The following is a 6850-nucleotide window of genomic DNA, read 5'->3' as shown; positions in this document are numbered from 1 at the left end:
TCCATTTCATATTAGACGGCAATCGTAGATGTTTTGATATACGGCGCAAACGAATCTTACGAATTCGAACAACTGACCTTGTTATTTCTTTAAAAATTTTACGAAGTATCCTTCTTAAGAACATAGATAATCATATAATCTTAAACTCTAAAAAAATATCGTGTATAATCGACGAAATTTCACTGGACATACGTACATGGCCGTTCAAAGCCAAAACACATTTATGCAAAATATCTTAAACGTAATTTTACTTTATTGCCTGACAATATGTCAAATAATTAACAATCTAATTACATGAAGAATAATTAAAACGATTGAAACATATTGTATGTATACGATTATATATACCTATAAATTCTGCGCACTGTCGAAATTGGAATCGTCTTCTCCGAGCTATTGTTCGATGTGATGAATGATAGAGAAATGAATGATAGTGACGTTCTTTGACGTTTGTTTACATTTCGTATAGACCCAAGAGACATGATGATAACGTAAGATGAGTTTAAAAAAAAAAGATGAAAAAGGAAGAAAGCAAAAACAACGTACATACATACATATATACATACATACATACATACATGCGTAAGTACTACGAATTTCTCATAGCGTGTATATGTATGTAAATAGCTATACCTATGTATTATCGTCCTGGTTTACCTGATTCTCGGCGTTTCCACGATTGGCTGCCAGTACCGGCGTCGTTTCGTGTTTTCCTTTTTTTCCATTTAGTCGTAGCATAGAGAGGGAGAAAGAGAAAAAAAGAGAGAAATAGAGAGATAGAGAGAGAGAGAGAGAGAGAGAGAGAGAGAGAGAAAGAATGGGCGGTTCGTTTGTTTAAACTGCAGGTGCCGGTGGAAAAATGCAGCCTTTTCTCCCACCTATCGGCGATATCCATACGGTTCACACACTACTCGACCTTGTATACGTATATTTCTATATACTTATGTGTATGCATACGTGTATGGACGCGTGGGTGGAAGCGAGCAACGGGAAACACATACACTCGCACTACCTGCGGCTGACGAGCAGCCGAACAACAAACGCCACCAGGAAAACGCGGAACCGCGACTGATTGCGGCTTGAAAATCAAACCAGACCCATTGTCGGAACGTCCTATTAGTTTTCCATTTAGTTCTGGCCTCTATCCTTCCTCCCTCCTCCTGCTCCTGCCCCTCTCCCGTTCCGCCACTCTCCTTTCTTTCCCGTCCCCCTTGCCTTTTCCAGCACGTTTTTCTATCTGATGGAACAACTTCTACGCCTCGAGCATGATCCCAAGCAAACCATGGTACAAATTCGATCTCTTATTTCTGAATAAAATTCTAAACTGAACGATACAATTATCGCGAAGAATGACGTCGTAACTTCGTGCTTTGAACATTAATTTTATATATATATATATATATATATATATATATATTTTAGGGTGAAGTAGTTAAAGTAGTCCGCATGTCCCTGTACGTTATCAATCCCACGATCATCGACCAATATAACGGGGAAACACGTACTCGACGTCGCATAGCGGTGTACCATCTCTACGTACGATTACATGTACATGTGGCATTGATTGGTCGGTCGAAGTACCCTCTCGAGTATCTTAAAGGACCCAAGGGAGAGACGAAACGAGAGGTTCCAACCATGGGAAGGTCGTAGCCGCGGTATTATAGTTGCTATCTGTCTTCGCGTATGTATGTCGAGCGACAGTCAGGAACACTCGTCCAGAAATGTCACCCACACGCCAGGTCTATAAAGGATTTCTATAGATCGGTCGCGTGCCACCGAGTTCTATATGGACGTCGTGCGCGCTTATGCTAAAGTGTCCTTTCGTTTTTAAGTAGATAGAAGCTGGTAACGTTCAATCCCCCTACTAAACATCAAGGATTACATCCTTACGATCGTAACAAGCTCGCTTTCACGATTAATAACAGCATCACGATAACAATCTACTTGGTTAAATAGAAATGTCGATTGTCTATTATTGTTATACCAATCAACGTCGGGATTATGTTCTTAAGTTAAATAACATTAGATTCTTTTTTCGATACGCATATAAGGTTCGTTTCAGATCGTTTTCGTTAATAGAGAAGGAGGAGGAAACTGAATAGCGATTTACCAGAGACGTTCTTGGATACAAGCCAGGATTATTCGAAATGAAATGTATAATCTCTGTTAGAGATGTCATGTCGTCATTCGAAGAAATTTTGACGATTTTTCATTTCTTTCGAATACAACGAGAGATTTTTTTCTACGACTATAACCATTTGTATTTTCTAAGTTACTTCCTCTCATTGTCCTTGACGCTCGCAAATTATTCGATGGTATTCTTATACTCCACTCAGAAACGGCAATAAAAAAGTTTCCGCGACATTAGCCATCTTGTCTCTATTTCGCTCGTCAGAATTTTACCTGGTTGGCATGGCGAAGCAGGTTATGCAAATTAACGAGCACCGAATACGTCCGATCCAACACTACTGAGCTATGGGTGCCTGGGCTTCTGCATGCGGCGCGAGAGAGGCGCGGATTTTAATTACCGAATTATGCGGAAGGCATGTTTGTCCTCGAACGAGACTGTTTATTGCCACTGTCGCGGAGAAACTCTGGGCCCTTAATCGTTCAATCGAGCGAATCAAGTACAAAGGGTGCGTCCTTTCTCCATTATATGAATCCGTTCTCTTTTATATGAGGAATAATTAATGTTACGTAGTATGATGTAATTGCTTGTTAATACGCGCATCTGTTCACATATCTTTCCTTTCTAATATAAAAGGTTTACATGTAAGTTTATGTTAATACAATAACTAACGCGACATTTAAAACTATTCGAATTCATTCGATAAATCATTTATCATAATGTCTATTTTTCACGATCAAAATTATATATATATATATATATATATATATATATATATATATATATAATTAAAAAATATTAAAAAATATATATTAAAAAAAATATATATATATACATATATATATATTTTTTTTAATATATTTATTAATATATAGAAAACTCTCAAGGATGGTGTTAACATAAAAATGTCTCGCACAAAAATCCCATAACATTTTCTTGTAATACTATGTGAAAGAAGAAGTGGAACAAATATTACGAAGAGCTTTTTTTCTTGTTGAAAAAAGGAAGGTACCAAGTGTCTTGAAAGGCACGTTCGATCGTTTCTCGATGTGTTTGTTGCTGAGGCTACTATGTATCACACGTGTGCACACGTACACATAAGATCTATATGTTGCGCTATGGACCTTAGAGTAAAGCTATGCCATGCAGCAGCAACGCGAGTTGGTTCCATTTGAGTCAGGGTATCGAGGTGTCAATAGCAGCTGCTATGCTACACAGAAGACCCCTGCCTACGGCACCCCCTTGTTGCATTCACTTCGCTTCTTCACCCTTATCTACAACTCGGACTTGGATACCGAAGGCATATTCATCTATGGACCTCTCTTTCTTTCTCTCTCTCTCTCTCTCTCTCTCTCTCTAGGATGCCTTCTTACCTCGACAAATCGACTTTTTTCTTTTATATGTACTCCGTCTTTCATGAATAATAATAAACCGAAAGCTCAATTCGACGCTAACAATGAATATCAAGAATAAAACAAAACTTAATAACCCTATACAATTATTAAAAAACAAAAAAAAAAGAGAAAGAAAAAGAAAAAGAACAAGAAAAAGAAATGATCGTTAATTCAAACGAAAAAAAGATTATGTTCCATGACCAAATTACGATCTCTTAGACGAATCGAATTTATTTATTATCCTGGCGTCGAAAGACTAATGAAAGGAGCAAACGATAAATGAAGTCCTCTCATGCTAATTATCGTCGTTGCTCAATGATTCCAATGGTAGTGGAAGCATCGGATGAAGGTGTGCAAGTAAGTCTCGCGATTTTACCAGCGATAAAATGCGCTTCCTCGCGGATGCGCTCTCTCACCGTGTAGGTGGAGCGACCCCCCCACGGTGTTTTTAAGCGTCGGTGACTAATTGGTGATGTCGCGGCCAGGCGTTGAGATACACCCCCTTCGCGCTCTCGCCCTCTTTCAAGCCGTCACACCCTCTCCCTCTTTCTACCTCTCTCTCTCTCTCTCTCTCTCTCTCTCTCTCTCTCTCTCTCTCTCTCTCTATCTCTCTCTCTAACTTTCTACCCTTCTCTTTTCCACAATGTACCCTCCTCTCGCTTCATCTCACAGCAGACGCCATCGTCTCCTCTCCGTTATGTACATCCTGCTTTCAGTAACGGCTCTAGAAAATACGAGCCACCCTTCTTCTCTTATTTACATTCTCGCCATCTCTTTCTCTCTCGCTCGATCCTCTTCATTAAGGACTTCCCGTCATTTCGACGTTAAAATTTTCTTCCGCATCTTAAACGAGCGAAACTTTTTATTATTGTTTTACTCTATGTCGTTACACTTTCATACGTTCGTATTTAGAAAGAAAAATGTATCTTATGATAGTTTCACATTTACGTTTATAAGATTTTTTGATAAAAGAAAACAAAAGGAAAGAAAGAAAGAAAGATAGAAAAAAAAATTATCTTTATCGGGATCCTAGAGCGATGGATGTTAGAGGGAAACGTGACGCTACTGGTTTTCACTCTCCGTCTCTTCCTCCTTCAATGTCCCTTCACGATATAGATGCTAGAACTCCAGGCAGCCTGTTATTATTACTATATACGCCTACTACTATTGCTATATACAGAGAGAAGACGACCATATCCCGACATTGGCACGCGTTGGACGACGAAGGGTGTATATTTCTGTGAGGAGGAGAAAGATGAAGATGATGAGGAGTAAGAGAAAGAGGAGAAGGAGGAAAATGAGGAGAAGGAGAAGAAAGAGAAGGAAGAAAGGGAAGAGAAACAGTATCCTTCGTTAAAGGCGTTGGTTAACACTTGGCTATAATAATGTAATGGAGTAAGTACACTCCGTTTCAAAGATAAAATCGAAGATTTATTTCTTCGTAAATAAACTCAATAATACATTCGTGGCAAAATATTAAATCGACTGAATTAATGGATACTCTCGTGGAATTAGAGAAATGAAGGATATACTATAATAGTGTTAGTATGCTTTACTTCGTATGGTCGAACTGCCATTAGTCAGTAGGTAACAAGGGTTAGCCAGCTCGGTATATTTGCGGCAAGATCGACGTTTATTGATAGGCGACCTAATAATGGGCGCAAAATCAGCTTTCCAACAATGAGGATCGACTTTGTGCGAACAGCACGGTTTTATCCTAAATACACACATACATACATATATACATATATATATATATATATATATATATATATATTTGGGTCAAAAAAAGAGTCAACCGACCGAAGAAGTGAAAAAGAAAAAAAGAGAAAAAAAAGATCAACCCTCTACACGCACGTACCCCTAACTTTTTTCCATCACTTTTTTTTCCACGTTTTTAGAAACGGCCGAATTATGCCGCCCACTTCTATCGTTTCTCCTCTGAAGTTCTTTCTTCCCCTTCACTCACTCCCCTCTCCCGATCCCACCCTACCCCCCTTAGTCTCGTCTCACGTCGATAGTCGAACCCTCCCGTTCGCAGCGAATCTTTTTTCGCGACTTTTCAATAGGAACATCGTACGGCTGTTAACGTCTACTCGGCCATTGTACGAAAAGTCTCGTGTCATCAGTCATTTCCTTCGGTCGGGGCTACCGACAATAATATAGCGTAATAGAAACGGCATAATGGCCAATGGGCTTGTGTCAGACGTATTGCCCTCTCTCTCTCTTTCTTTCTCTCTCTCTCTCTCTCTCTCCTTCTCCCTCTCTCTCTCTTTCTCGTTTTGACACGAAATCGAGAATTTTATTATGACACATCGGCGATCATTATACGCGTGGCTTTTCTGACCCTCGCTCTGTAATCTTTCACGTAATCACTTTTCCGCGTATTTATCGTATAATATGTTCTTCCACGATCATGGAAATGTAAATTAATGGATAAAGCAACATGTCGAGTCATGACCAATTTTAACAATTAGATTTAGATTTAAATACAGTATAATATATCGGTGATGCATACAGTATGGTCAAAGAAGAAAAAAAAGAAGAAGAAGAAGAAGAAAAAGAAAAAAAGAAAAAGAGAAAGAGAAAGAAAAAGGAAAAGAAAAAGAAAAAAGGAAAGGAAATAAATGAAAAATAAGTAAATTCATTGATCGAAATTTGCTCGATACTATGGCACCGATTATTTTTATATAAGCTTTTGTTCACGGTCCTTTCCACGATTGGATTTTTTAAAAAGGGAGACTGTGTGAGTTTAAAGGAACGTTCAACGGCTGTCACGAACGTGGGCGTATACTTTTTCAATCTCCAGAAAGAATTATTTTTTTTCGGGTAGTAAAGCTTAAATCTCGCTTCTTTTTTTCCTTCCATTTCTTTTTTCTCATTTTATTATTTTTTTTTTTCTTGTTTTCCTCCGCTGTCTTTCACCCTACCTCTTCGCTTAGTAGCAGCCGAATATAATCTCCGTAACGCCATCGTGGCCAGCATTTTTGCCGGAGGCGTCGGGGTTACTAAAAGGCACACTCCGATGTTTGACCAAGCTGTGCAAATATAAACGAACATCGTGTATATCCGTATAAGAGAGGAATACAATTCGAATATGCTTCCACAGCCTCCCTGTTAGCAAACATTTTAACAGGATTAAGGCACACTTACTAGGGCTAATCTGGCACAAATAGACCTATGGGAAACCACATAGTTTAAGTAGCCTGTCATAGAGTCCACTCTTGGTTTTGCGTGATTTACCGTACAAGATCATAACGAAATTATAAATTAAAACATCGTGAATCGGTTTAACGTAATTTTTCGTGATTAAGGTGAGAAAAATGAT

Source organism: Vespa velutina, chromosome 7 (assembly GCF_912470025.1).
Source record: "Vespa velutina chromosome 7, iVesVel2.1, whole genome shotgun sequence".
In the NCBI taxonomy this organism is placed as follows: Eukaryota; Metazoa; Arthropoda; class Insecta; order Hymenoptera; family Vespidae; genus Vespa; species Vespa velutina.
This window is presented reverse-complemented; position numbering follows the sequence as displayed.